The following is a 14,937-nucleotide window of genomic DNA, read 5'->3' as shown; positions in this document are numbered from 1 at the left end:
AAGTAATTTCCATTCTGCTACTTTCGTCTGATCCTTTCTGCATAAGAAATGCCTTTCTCACACACACACACAGCTTCTCACCTGAAGAGAATATTTCCTAAAAGACAACCCAAAATCCTTTGTATTTTTGGGATAATGGAAAATCAGGTGGTAATACATAGGGATATCCACTGTTTTCCTTTAAAAGCTTAATTAATTGTTTTTACACCTATAATTTTTTTTTTTTGAAACATTAATGCTACAGTTACAACAAAAGGAAAAAATAAATAGATACAGTTCTGATTTGAGCATGGTAGGTACTGATAGACTGCAAGATTTCCTGAGGGGCTTCTGAAATGCCCTGATTCCAAAAGACAATCCCCAGTGAAACTGCTGAGACAGAGTTCTGAAAATGCCACTCTAATATTACATAGTTTCCAATCCAACAGAAACATTTCCAGAAATTCTGACTTTTGACCAAATCCTTGTAACTCTTAATTAGGCCGAGGATCCTAATTCACTTCAGCAAGGTAAACTTCAGGTACAGGAAGCAGTACGATTGCAAATCCATCAGCTGAAGTCAACTGAGTTCTGCTTCAGTCTGCCCTACTACATCATTTGTTACTGCTGCTAGGTTCCTCTCATTTATTGAAAGTCAGCAGTACCTGCAAACCCTTCTTTTTTGTAGCTGCTTATTTTTTGGAATGCAACAATCTGGAAAACAAACCTCAAAACCAAATTCCAGTCACGGCCTGTTCCCTTCCTTAGATTATACAGCTGCTCCTTAAGGATAACTCATTATGGACAAACTGCTGAGGGGTAATTCAGGAGTACTGACACTTCTCCCAAAGCTATTACCTACCTTAGAGATATCACTGTTTTTAGCAGATCTACAATTACAAAGCCTGAGGACTCAAAATTTGGCCACAGAACTCAAAGAATTAATGTTTTTCATGATTAACCTACCAATCTTCCTCAACCTTCCAACTTCTCTTGCTGCATCTTCAACGTGTTTTAGTTTAGACACACTCTCAGATCAGTGACCCTGTCCATCTTTGTGTGCATAAAAGATGAGTTCACTATGATGCTTGATTGAAGCAGTAATAACACACTGTAACAGAATTTCTCTCACAGTGAGAAACTGGAGCATGAAGATGCTGCATTTTTAAGGATTTTTTAAAAGAGAGAAGAGGACCTCAGTATGACTTATTTGAATGTAACTTAGTGTTTTCCCATGCATACCCACAGCCCGGCTGCATTTAGCATATTGGCCTACTGTTACAGACAAAAGAATGTCCAACTCTCTCAAGGTCAATTGACTGCTGTTCTTTAAAATATACATGAGAAACTTCATTGATTAATAAGTGTAAGTTTTGAGCATTTCCTAAAAATGTAACTTTGCACGTATGGAAATATTTCCACACCATTTTCAAGTCTACACTAATTCTGATTTTTGGAAAGAATTACCTTTTTTTAAGATATTACCAAACCAGGACCTGAAACAGCAAAACCACGCATGGATACAATAACACATGCATAAGGTTGGCATGGAAGCACTTCTGACAGAGTTCCATACAGACAATAAGTCAGACCACATCACCATCCCTGAAATGATACACACAACTTTGCTCTCTTTTATGTCAAGTTTTCACCTAGCAATATTAAGATAAAACCATTAAGCACACAACTACACCAGGAAGATCTGTACGAATCATCTGTAAAAATGTCAGGGTTTTTTCAGGTATACACGAGCATATTTTTGTAAAATACTTATATGTTACTTCACACAAGAGCAATAATTGTTATCTTCAAATTGGAAAAAGGCTTTATTTTAGATTGCTGACATAGCCCAACCCCCACCAAATATCCCGCTGCAGAGCATATATAAGCCAAACACGTGCCTGATTTTTAACACATCCCACAACTTATTTCTCCACAATAACAAACCTGCACAAGACATATCTGATGACAACGAGATAACCCCTTGTAATGCTTCCACCATGATAACTGGATTTTTGCTAAGCTTTCCATGACCAAATTATAGCCATAATGATGACACACTGCACACCGCTGCCAAGCAGCATAAAGTGACACCTGCTTACAATAGCTTGAAATGGAACTTGTCAACATGACCAGAAACATTACCAATAACAAAAAGACTGTTTTCCTGAAGCTTGCTCCTCTTGCATAATACCTGCTCAGTTTGCAGCCTTGCAGAACCAGAACCTACCTTTATACCACCTGGAATCCATGAAATAAAAGAAGCATTTTTATCTTTTTAATATATTTTTATAATAATAATAATTAAAAACATATCAAAAAAGAAAACAAAACAACATATCCACATTATACAAAGGAAAGACAGCTTCAATTAAGTCTCTCTGGACCGGTTTCAACCTCCACCTAAGCTCCATACCACAGAAAATCACACTTTTAATCTGTGCAGAAGCCAAAGGAACAGTATTTTCATTACTCAGAGGTTAAAAAACACCAATGTCCTCTTCCCTTTAAAAACCTCTCGTCTCCTTCCCCCTACCTGCCAGCTGCACACACTATTTCCCTTGCCACTAATTCCGAGAGCGTGCCCTCATTAACTCATTTTATCTTTTGGTATAAATCAATTACAATTAAAATATAGTTTGTCAAGCCTCCGCGGAGCATTGTTTCACGTTAAAAACATTTTTGCTCACGAGAGGAAGTGTGATTAACTTCAATAGGAAGCTTAAAGTTCAACTTGCTATGAGCAGAGGCGGTGAGGTGGGGTTGCTCTCTGAGGAGCACTGCAGGTCGCTCCTTGCAGCCTGAGGAACACAGCAGGAGGGCTGCGTGCTGCTCGTGCCCCTCTGCAGCATGGGGGGACCTAGCAAAAATAAAGAGCTGGGGGCTTTCCTTTTGGTTTGCACCATACTTAGGGAAACGCACTAGAGAAGGAGGAGCAGTGCGTTTTAATTTTGCACTACAAAACGCAACAAGTCCACTAAGTGAAAACTAAAGAGCCTTCCAGCCCATTGCACTTTTTTCCCCCAAGCAGATGTGGGTTTAAAAGATTTAAACATAAACAGAGCCCTCACCGAGATAAACACAAAACTAGTAAGATTTTTTTTTTCTGTGGCATTTTTGGTAACATTTTCTCACTACAACAACGTTGCAAATCCCGATCTCACAGAGCTCAGCAGTTTTACTGCGGGTAAACAGCCCAGTTTGGGGAGCAGGCGCTGTGAAGAACCGCACTGCAAACCGCCTCGGGGTGGGCACAGCCAATCAGAGCAGAGGGCGGGAAGGTTGCAGCGAAGGGAGGCTGGAAGGATGCAGCAACGAGAAGGAAGGAGGGAAAGCTGCAGTGATTGGAGGCGGGAAGGCGGGAAAGCTGCAGTGATTGGAGCGGGGAAGGCAGGAAGGCATGGAGGAAGAGGTGCGTTTTGAGGAAAGCAAAAGCAAGACGAGGAAAAGGCATGGCTATGGCAAAACACTGCATAGTTAAAAGCACTCACACGATGCAAAACACTGAGCTACTGCAAATGTAATCTATGCATTAAAATACATTCACAAAACGTAATGTGCCGCTGCATCTCCACGCTTCATACTAAATAGTGTCTTATCTGTTCATGCCACTTCAGCTAACATTGAATCAGGGATCTGTGTACCTCCATATAGGTGGCACAAATGTGTTTAGCACTTATAAAACCTGTTCCTTCCTATGCAGAAAATGAGCAAATCACAGAATCACAGACTCATGTGAGTTGGAAGGGCCCTTTAAAGGCCATTTAGTCCAACTCTCCTGCAACGAATACGGAAATAAGTGAAACATATGTATGCCAATCACTTCTCTGGTTAAAACCATGCCTGTGTAACAGTTTCCCCACTAGGAATGACACAGTGGTTCCCTCTGACTCCATGTAGCTGGCCCCATGCACTGCTCCAGCACTCCCCTTCAACACAACAACTGTAAAATTATTAGGCATTATAAACTTGGGCACTAAAATGTTGGCCAACTCGAGGCCCCCTCGGCCATACTGTGTGAGCACACTGCCTGCACTGCCCTCGGGGTGGATGTGCCTTCATTCGCACCAGCAAAACTGTGGTGCAATAAAAAAGAGGACGTAGTTTGACAGCTGGATTTCTGATGCACATTTATGTGGCAATGACAATGATCACTGCATTTACCATTGACTGGGTGGGGTGTTTTGTGTTTGCTGTTGTTATCAGAAATTCGAAACATTATGTTTTCATCCTATGAATTCCACATGTATTTTTAGTGCACGATTTTGACAAGTACAGCTCTAGAGTAGCAAACCATGGTTTTCTTTGACCCCAGCAACCATGAAAGCTTCCCGTTTTCTCTAGTCTAAAGTACACTGAAGTATTTTTCTGCTTTCCTGCAGTTTTTAAGTAGATAATAAGTCCCAAACTTCCCCAGCCTTTAGCTGAAAGAAGCTTGTCACGGTGGTTGGTAGCTAATGAAGATCCTTTTAGTTTATCTTCATCAATTGTCAAATATTTGAGTCCATGAAGTGGTGTGATGAGGTACAAAGACAGATATTTGAAGGGATTTTAACTCATTTGAGCAATTACATGCTTAACTGCCCTGCGATAATCTGTCAGTCTGAGTCTTTTCTACACAGCAGAAGTGGGGAGTATTAGAATAGCTGGATTTAAAACATAAAGGCTTGGTCTGAATGGAAGAAAGGCACCAGAGAAATTAATTGCCAGTAACAAACAGCAGGGCTGCTTGCAAGTTATATATCACATAGTTACCTACCAGCAGCGGTAGAAGCCAGCTGTAAAATAACAGACCAGATCGTGACAAAACAGCCACTGCTATGAAATCAGTGAATACCGTGAAGAATTTAAACTAATGTTTGCTAATCAAGTGTGCTGTATTACATAAATTATATAGATACAGGGATAAAAATCATGAAGTATGTAAGGAGTTGCTGAATGCAAATTTCAGGAGCGTGTTTTAAATGTTAGTTGTAGCAGTTTTAGGAAGTGGCCTCATAAATCATAATATTGTTTGTTTGTGTCTTTCTATCATATAGAATATGACACTTGTGTAGAATCATCAATGTAAAAGTAAGTAAAAAAAAATAGGAAAAAAGGAATGATTCCTCTACATTTCGTTCTTTAAATCTCAATATATATTCTTTTTTCACATTGCTTCGAGGATCTCACAGATGATGCATGTCTCTTATTACAGTATAAGTAAGTCTTGGACCCTGTAAGTTCTAGGGAAAGCCAGGAGAGCACCACAGTAGAGAAACAATCTCACCCTGCTCTCCATAGGCCCAGTGTTACTCTGGGCCACTATTTCCAGACACCTGACTGCCCTTTTTCTTTGCCTTCCTATCTCTTCAGATCCCTGATGCCATCTCATTGCACTGCTGGTCGCATCCCTCTTTTCACAGCTTCCCTATCAAAAACTGCATGGCAGAAAAGGCCTCTCCATGCTGGAGTCAGTGCTTCTGACCACAGCACAGTGATACGATCACCAGGAATCCCAGTCCATGACACCTTTTTTCGGCACTCGTGGAATCCTGCCTAATTCAATAACATTCTGGGATTTCCTGTAGTGAGAAAGTATCTCTCTCTGTTGTAGACTTTTTACAGCAAAAAAAAGCAGTTGTTGTTGACAACAGCACGCAGTGTTTTTTTCTTCCATTGGAATTAAACCATGAAACCAGTGTGAGGCATACAGACTTGAGACTAAAACTGCCCTTCACTAATGCAAGAACATGTCAAAATACACAGACTGAAGTCTCTCACTGTCATTTATGGTCAGTGTTACCAGGGCAGCAAAGTGTCTTTCTGTACATAAAGGGCCATTTCATTTACGTTACTCACATTAGTTGTGATGTTTATTTTGGATTTGCTATTTCCCTAAGGTGCCAGCTCATAGGGAACCAGTTAGCATGGAACCATCAGGTAGAAGCAAAAGCCCTTCACCTCAGGGACTGTGCTTCACTTCTGACCTTAGGTCAGGAAGGAAATAAGATAGGTAATCTCAGCTCTGTCCCTAATGACCAGTATTCCACATCACAATGCTACGCATGGCTGTCAGCTTCTGCTCGGGAGAGGCCCAGGACACAGCCAGCATGGAGAACTAATTACCCTCCCATCCCAGGGAACAAATGGGCAGCCCAGCTCAGCAGGCTGAAATCACTGGTGAGATACAGCAGCAGGCTAATAAAGTGGAGGAGAGTCACATGCATGGCTGTGACATACAGTTCATGAAGCGCTTTATTTTTTCTTCATTAATGAAGATTTCATTTTAGGCTCTCTGTATCACATTAACTTTTTTTTTTTTTTTTTTTTTTTAAAGCTGATTTATTCAGTAAGCCTAGTGTTGCAAACATCACCTGCCTTTTGTTTGTACGGGCTTAATTCACACAGGCCAAATTAAGTCCAGACTTTTATGAATGGGATACAAAGGGCAGAAATTGCTGCTTCTCCCATCAGCAGAAGAAGGAACTGTAAATTGGCTGCTTACACAGAGAATCCAGAGGTGGACATTCATGCAGTGCCATCAGCATTACTTAGGTCAGACAGGCCACATCCGAGCTGGATGAACTAAGACATGTTCTCATTCCCACCCAACACTAAGGCAGGGAAAACCAGTAAGGAAGTAGATCCTGAAGCTTAGCACTCTCCTCTTGCCGGCACTGGAGCCATCATCACTCCCTGGGTATCACTGTTCACAGTGCACAGAAGGGCCTTTCTCCCTCTATGCAACATCTAAGACTAATTAGTTCACAACTTAATATTTATTGGGATGCAACAGTTTACTGTAATTACAGTCTTCACTAACTGCCTAGACCATGGAGCAGAACTACCTGGCACCAGAAAGACACTTCACTGCCACTGAGAGCACACACAGGTGCATAAGGCTCCAATACAACCAACAGCAATGCAAAGAGAGCCAGCATGGCATTTCTCTGGTCTTTCTTTAGCACAGAACATTAAAAAAAAAAAAAAAAAAAAAATTATAAGAAAACAAAGAGCAACTAGCACAAATAAAAAGGATATCTTAAAAAACTTCTAGTTTCATGGCTGTTATAAAAAAAGCATTACTTAAAAAGAAAGCAGATACTGAAGGAAGCACTTAAACTTTGAGAAAAGAAAATATAACTATTACCAGAAAGGTACCTTCACACAGCAGTAGTGAAATAACATATCTGCATATGAAGCACAAAATCTAACAACCTACCACCGTTCCCCAGATGTTCTCTTAACACTCTGCTCAGGCACCACCAGGTGTGAGCAGTTACACCTGAGCATTGTTAGTGCCCTATTCCTATGTGGGATCCTGGGAAACGTGGTGATCACACCACCTTTCTTTTGCCTGGTTTACTTTGACTATGTTAAAGAAAATAATTTTTAAGGATTTTAAGTATTTATACGAGTCTTGGTATGCTGGAATCTTTCTTCATTAAAAAGCAGATCTGAAAGTTTTAAGTGATGGAAACCATAAACACAGCTTTAAAAAATAACCCAGCCTAACCAGATGGGAAACTAAGCCAAGCTTTCCTTGACCTGACTCAGATTCAGCTGTATGGGCTGGAGATACTTTTCATTATGAGCACTGTTTCAGGGTTCCACTTCAGCACAGGTGAATGTCGCAGTAGCTGCATCTTTTGCTTCTCAGAAACAGATTTAGGAGTAAAAAAAAAAACCTCTCATTAAATGCTTATGGTATATTCAGGCCCTCCCCCAATAAATGGGTCATGAACATTTCAGGTGGGTGTTTTCTTACCCTGTATGGACCAAGAACCCAATTCTTAAGAAACCCAGGCTGAGAGATCATGCCTAACGCTCTCAAGGAGAGAATATATATCTTTTCTTTGGGTTGCTATGACAGCTGGAGATAGCTGGACACAGTATAGGAAACCAAGCACTCTGAGATAAGAGCAGGCCACCCATTTTGTCCTTAGATTTTGTGTCTATCACATCCTAGCAGCAGCTCCATGAGAAAAACACCTGTACGTTTCAGTAGTAATCAAGCAAATTGAACAATATTGTTCCCACCCTTTCTGAAAAAGACAAATGATTTTCAACATCTGCAGGTTTTTCCTTCAAACTGTATGTCACATAAAAATGTCAAACCAGTTGGGATTAGATTTAAAATCAGGCTGGAGTCTGTTTCACTGGAAAATAATAATCAGCAGTCCTCTTATCACTGTGAGGAAATCTGTACAACTACTAGACCAAAGAAGATAAGCAACACACCCTCATGGTATTTTTAGTTTCATTAACAATGTATGTCTCCACTAGAAATGTTCTTCTCGTTCTTGAGTCTGAATTAAACTCAAGCATTGATCTTATTCACCGCCATGTCATTAAGCCACCAGTAAACGCAGTACATTCCAAGACTGAATCACTCCCTGTGAACCCAGTCTTGGCAGATGCTCGTGTTTTTCTGGATGTGAAACAAAATTGGCAGAATGAGACACAGGCTGGACTTCGTGGCTCTACACCCAGTAACAGAACTAAACTGTCATGTTTAGAATCTACTATGACGTGACACAAGCCCTGGTTCACAGTGTCCTTCTTTGGGACACAACACAAAGCAGTGATCCTTACATCGGCCAAATGTTAATTGAAAGGAGTTACCGCATCTCTTACAGTGAAATGGAGTGCTGGAAGGCACAGCAGTAAAAACACTCAAGTTCTGTAACTTTCATTGAGGTAGCTGTTAGGAAACCTTGCAAGCAGGTAATTGAATGTATTTTGCCCAGGAATTCAGCGAGGATTTCACTCTATACCATTTTAGTTTGCCAGTCCACAAGCTGAAGCTTACTGAGATGCTGATGAAAATAGAACTCAAGTATCAGCTGCATGTTCACTGCTTTAATTCATGTAGTGAGTCCCCGTATAATATAGCTTTTATGTGACAGTCAAGTTTTGCTGACAGAGGCCAAATAATCTTGCAGTGATACTAAAATTATTATTGCTTACATTATCGTAGCACATGGGAGGATTAGCTGATGAGTAGAACTTATCTCAGGCAAATATGAAAGAGTGAGAAAGGAGTTTTCAGAGTGTAGTATCTTCTATTTTGTAAGTGACAAAGATAGACCTCCAGAAATTAAATCTGTGAGAAACATGAGAGACAAGTTTTGCCTGAGATCCGTTTCATATTCTTATTAGCATCATTTCCCAAGGGTGAGTAATTTTGAGTGCGATACAGAGTTTATAATATGCTGAGTATAATTATAATGAGGATTAATTAAGTAGCCAAAAGTACAGTAAGTAGCTTTATATCTGAGAGAGCATCATAAAAGAAAATCAGATAAAAAGTTATGAAATAAACTCTATTCAGGGATTGACAACTATCTCCCTAGTGAAATAACATCAAAGCTGATATAAATTGTATGCAAAACAACTCGCAAACAGAGAAAATGTTCTAATTGTTTTAAGTTTTGCTTGTCAAAAAATTAAAATCTGAATGCCTTAGATGGTGCAAAAGATAGTAAAATATTGACAGCTGTAGCTGCGCAACTAAGCTCGATGTGCCCCTTTTCTCAGTGGCTGTTCAACAACTATTTTTGCCTTTGGAATTTTCTTCCGAGTTGCACAGGAACACTTTGCAACAGAGACCGTTTTTGAAGAAATAGTTTCAGGAACTGATTCATCCCTGATTCTGGGGGAACTAGAGGAGCTAACTGGTAGAAGGACAGTCAGTCATTCAGTCAGTCCACTGTTTTAGTGTAGTCCACTGTTCTCTTTCTGTTTTCCATCTTTATTTCACATCTACTTGCATTTCTGCTCTGGGTTTGACATTTGAATGTGATTTGAATTTGTAACAGCCAACCCAGGCAGCTTAAGTCAGACAAAATGTGAACATTTCACATGCTCGAGCTCTGTTTCTTTGACAGGGAGAACTCCATTGATACAGCTTTTCAATTATTACTTCTAGGCAATCCTCACGAAAACTACCAAAGAAGTAAAAGATGATCAGTACCAGTGCTGTAAAGTGGAATAATCATAAAGAATATGGAGATTAATTCTTGGATGTATTGAAATATGAGACTCAAACCAGCAGTGAACTCAAGTACCTCCCTTTGTAGGGAGTCATTCCAGTGTGCAATTATGGGTGCCAAAATTAATGGAATTATTCAAACGCTAAATTTAAAGCATCTGCTTTGGAAGACTCATGCTAGAAGACCAGCATGCTCCAGGGTAGTATCATTTCAGAGTAAAGAACTAAAGTTTTACTTTAGTAACCTTGGATATAAAACTAGAAAGCAGCTTTTAGTTCAGGCATCTCATATCACAGTTACTACAGACAACTATATCATGATAAAACACAACACAATTAACACGTACCTAATGTCCCATCTTAACACTGTGAAGGCATTTTACACCCTTTGCTTCATTACTCCACTTTGACACCTGTTTTTCTGATTTTCAGCGTCAGTGTTTTTATAACTTATCTTTTCTATGAACTAATAATATCCTGAGTTACAAAGACCCTGCAGATTCTCTGAATTTTGAAGAAATGTGCAAGAATAGTATGTCTGCATGGTTTACTCAGAAATGAAGAGCCTTTAATGAAAAGGATATAGCAATGTGAAAAAATCTGTGGGACTGAGGGATGATAAGTATCACTGAACTGGGTATTACAGTGCTGATGTACAAATATAGTGCAAAAAAAAGGGTAAGGCTGGCTTCTGAAGTAAAATGATATTGACACAATTAGTTTGATGCTGTTTTTAGAGTTTATAGAATATGACCTGGATTTTTCATCTTCAAAGGTTACTTCTAATTAGCATCCAGTGATAACATGTTGGAGATGCTTCTTTAAAAGATATCACAGCTCTAGCAGTGAGAACTGACACGGTATCTATCAAAGTCTCATGGTGCCTGCAATTCTGACAAAAGGCACTCTAAAGGACTGGCACGTACCACCTTATTTGCATTTTTGCATTTCATTATGCTCATAATTGCATACCACCACAGCAATTCTTCCACACTATCTCAGAAAACATTATCAGCAATGTCTGAAATAAATGCTTAAATGTCAACAATTGACGAGCAAGAAAAGCTGACCTTTGAAGGATCTCATTCTTTTGAGAATTGCCCTGCTATGACTCACTCCTTAACTTTTTGTTTGTGCTTGATAACACCAAAGGAACATAGTTTCTGTGTGGATTGTTTTTGTGTATTGGAAATAGAGAGGAAGTCAAAGAGCTGTAAAAATACAATCAATTTATACTCACAGTCAGATGGGACTGACGGAACATTTGCAATGACAATTCTTAAAGTCACTGAAACATTAAAGTAAGTGGACATTAACATTAGGCTACAATAGAATTTCTATGGAATTATATGTTACATTCACATTAGAATTAAAGTTAAGTTATCCATGATTAATGTTATGACAATGAAAAAAACAACTTTCACAAACACGTTAAGCATTTTATACATTGTGATAAGTGTTTGACAACTGTAAACAGCTGCTCTAAGACCAAAGAAAACTATTCACAGTCACCTTATATTTACTGCAATACTGACCAGCCTTCCTTAGTTTAAATTTACATTTTACCCTAGTTTGTGATTCTACCATCATTTCATGGCTCCATTTACCTTGATTTGCATAGCAATTTTGGTGCACATTTTTCAAAAAAAAAACACTGATCAATTTTAGCTTAAAATAAATTACACCACCACAGAAATTGCTCCCACTGTCCAAAAATGCTAATCAATTTTGAAAATCTACATCATGGCTTGCGTCCCAGATTTTTTACATCCAATCCACATCAAAAAGAAATGATAGAAAATTATGTTAACATGTTCGACTGCTTGTTTGCTTGTTTTAGTTGAGGCATTGGTTATGCTTCAATGGCAAACTAATCGCCTGTTTGGAATCTCATCCAGTTGTGTTACTTTTTTTAATGGCAGTATGGAGATGCTGCAGATTTCAACACGGTCCATAGTGAAAGTTTCAGATTCTCTAACAGGAGAATTTTTTTCATCACGTTCAGAAGTATCAGTAATAAGAAAATTGAACTGTTTATTTTGACTTGTATTACAGTCTTCTGTGGCACAATTTCATTTCTCTATATTAGAGAAATATATTAGATTCTTTTTTTTTTTTAATTTGGTGAAAAATTACAACAGATCAACCTAAAACAACTCACTGAGAAGTACCTCTTTTCAGGCCTATAAAATACCATTAGTGTGAGGATTTTAATATTTTAAATGAAACGTGACTTTAAGCCAGTATTTTAATCCTTTTCAGCTCTTTGGTTGACTCGTATCTGAGGGGGTTCCTTTTCACACAGTTTCACACAGGTTCACACTTATTCCTAATTACTATCTGTTGTGACAACAAGGCTACCTGCACCTCTGTCCCCAGACTGCTTCTGTTTTGTCTGCACCTTTTGTGAATATATAGGGACCCTTTTTTTATCTTAGGATATTACTATATAGTTCAGTACCTTGTAGAAACAGGTGAGGTACTTCAATATTAATTAACCTTAGTGAATATATGCTAAAAGAGCTATTCAACTTCTGGTGCTGCAGCTAATACCCATTTCATGGCTGCAATACTTCTAAATGTAACACTGTACAGCGAAAGTAAGCACCAAAGGAAAGATGAGCCCAACAGTGTACACAAATCTGGAAAGAAATGGAGTTACCATTTGTTCTCTGCAATTAATGATTCACCTTCATGGCCAGTACTGTAGTTAGGGCTACAGTTTAAAAAGCATTCAACAGCAATAAGTTTTCTGGGTTCATACAGAGGTGTATGCTGCTACCCTGACTCTAAGGGGCAGGATATCATCCAAGGTGACCACTGGCTTGAACAGATTAGGCTTATAGACAGATCACTTTCAGAGTTGTTTCTGAATGTTACCTGGCAGACAAAATGACCTTTAGAAATAACTGGAAAAGGCACATAGGGGGGAAATAATAATAATATGCAATAAAATTTAATTTAAGACTCCAATTTTGCACAGTCCATTACATGTGAGAGTGGATTATTCTTCCAAACAAAGCATTTCATTGCTTTAAATCTGAGGAGCTTCCCTATTCATTGTATCACCTTGCTGGAACCACACATCTCTGCTGGAGTTGTAATAAATTGCACAATGACCAGATCTCTTTTAAGATGGCTGATGTGAAATAAGAATGCACAAGCACTATGTTTCCTATTGCCCCTTTCCTTTCTGAAATAGGCATAAAAGTAAGTGGGAGGGCAGTAGCAACAGACTTGGATCCTCCAAGTATATCCATCATTCTTATGCAGTATGAAACATATGGCATATTATAGACCTTGACAAATTTCAGTACAACTGACCAGAATTTTCTAAAAAAAATTATATGTATGAATTTCCCCAGTTTAAACATGTGAAACATCATTTTTACAAAGTACTTCAACATGATTTCCGTTTTAAAATCTTCTAGACCTCATTAAGAGTGCATTCTTTGTTTCTGGCTTTTGAAAGAGCTTAACTAAAGCTGAGACTCCTCATTATAAAATATTCTGCAACATGATTTAAAACAACGCATGAAAACTATAAAAAAACTTCCTACATGGATATGATTAACAACCAAAATTGAACTGTTTCTTGTTGTCAATAACAACCTCCAGTAATGATTAAGACGGGCCATTATAAAATATACATACATATAAAAAACCTCCATATGAAAAAGTCAATATTTTATATGAAAACCAGTGCTGGAATTACTTAAAGCAATTTTAAAGTTTATCTCCTTTTTGTCTGAAGATGGGAAATGGATCTTTTTTTTAGTTAAGTTGTGTTTACAATAAAAACATTTGTCACTGTTCTTCATTGAGAGATAAAATGCTGGAAATGCACAGTGCACTCATTGGACAATTCAACATGCTAGGGTCAGGCACTCTAAGACTTCACAGTAGCACAACAAGAACAGATATTGAAGATGCTCGAAATCCAGATTATGGCTTTCAGAAGACATGGAGTATTGTTCACTCAGGTTGAAAGCAAATGTATGTTTATATACTTTAATCTTGGCTTAGATGTGAGCTACCATGTTAACAATTTTGTTACCCAGGCTGCCCTGGCTTGGGATTTAAATAAAAACAAATTACAGGTCTTAACAGTGATAGATGGACTTCTTTTACATTTGTGTAGAGTATTTTTGCCTTAAGATTAAAGGCTTATGCATTTATCTGCATAAACTAACCCCTGGAGTAGGGTACTGCTGACATTTTCCAAGAAAAATGAATATCCTAACTTATTCCAAAGAGAAGACTTGGTATTTGTATGGCCAGAGTGACCTTTGCAAGTGCCCTTTCAGATTAGGTGCACTACATGGAAAATTGTGCTCTTACAGTACTCCATAAATCATACCTACCAATTTTCTTTAAAGGGGTATGTAAATATCAGTGTACCAGGTGGGTAAACAACACTAACCTCGTACAAATGGCTTGAAAATTGAAGAAAAGCACCTTATTTTGCTGCTGAAATTGCTTTTGAAGCCCAGCATCGTGGCTTGGGTTGTAGAATGCATGAAATGATTTGTGCACTGGGAATAGAAAATGGGTTGATGATAACCACACTCGACACAGTTCCTATGTTTCTGAGTTCTTTCAATGATCAAAGATATCATTGCTGTATATTACTTTTCTTAGCAGATCCCAAATGCATGTGAATTTCAAGTGACATACACATTATCTGCATGTTTCCAAAACGGACAGACAGCTTTTTAGTTTGTATTTCTCATTTGAGCTGGTTAATGCTTCTGGTCCAGTTTCCGTCTCTGCCTCCTTACAATAGTTATGTAGCATTTCCATTCAATAAAAGCAAGGCAGAGAAGTTTATGTGCTAAAGAAGGAAAAAAGGAAAGAAGTTAAAGCCTTTCAAAAGTCAAAACTATTATTTGAATACATACTGACTATGAAAGTGGGGAGGTCTGTTAATGGTTGCTAAGCTCCAATAGGCTGCAGAAAAGAATCTGAAAGCAGAAGAGCTC

The 14,937-nt window shown here is 38.5% G+C and overlaps 1 long non-coding RNA gene across 33 annotated transcripts in view; it reads right to left on the bottom strand.

The window, feature by feature from the left end:
- Positions 1–8,365: 8,365 nt before the first annotated feature.
- The window catches only part of LOC109369660 (uncharacterized), a 124,724-nt gene continuing 118,152 nt past the window's right edge, over positions 8,366–14,937 (bottom strand). For 18 of the 33 annotated variants that reach the window (XR_014885851.1, XR_014885878.1, XR_014885852.1 and 15 more), the window contains one exon: positions 8,376–14,789. This is a non-coding gene — a long non-coding RNA (uncharacterized LOC109369660). Of the gene's footprint in view, positions 14,790–14,937 lie in introns of all 33 variants that reach the window. The other 15 variants (XR_014885863.1, XR_014885865.1, XR_014885867.1 and 12 more) reach the window with 5 other exon arrangements.

Source organism: Meleagris gallopavo, chromosome 12 (assembly GCF_905368555.1).
Source record: "Meleagris gallopavo chromosome 12, MGAL_WU_HG_1.1, whole genome shotgun sequence".
NCBI classification, from domain to species: domain Eukaryota; kingdom Metazoa; phylum Chordata; class Aves; order Galliformes; family Phasianidae; genus Meleagris; species Meleagris gallopavo.
The sequence above is the reverse complement of the archived record's forward strand: the minus strand, read 5'-3'. Positions and strand labels throughout refer to the sequence as shown.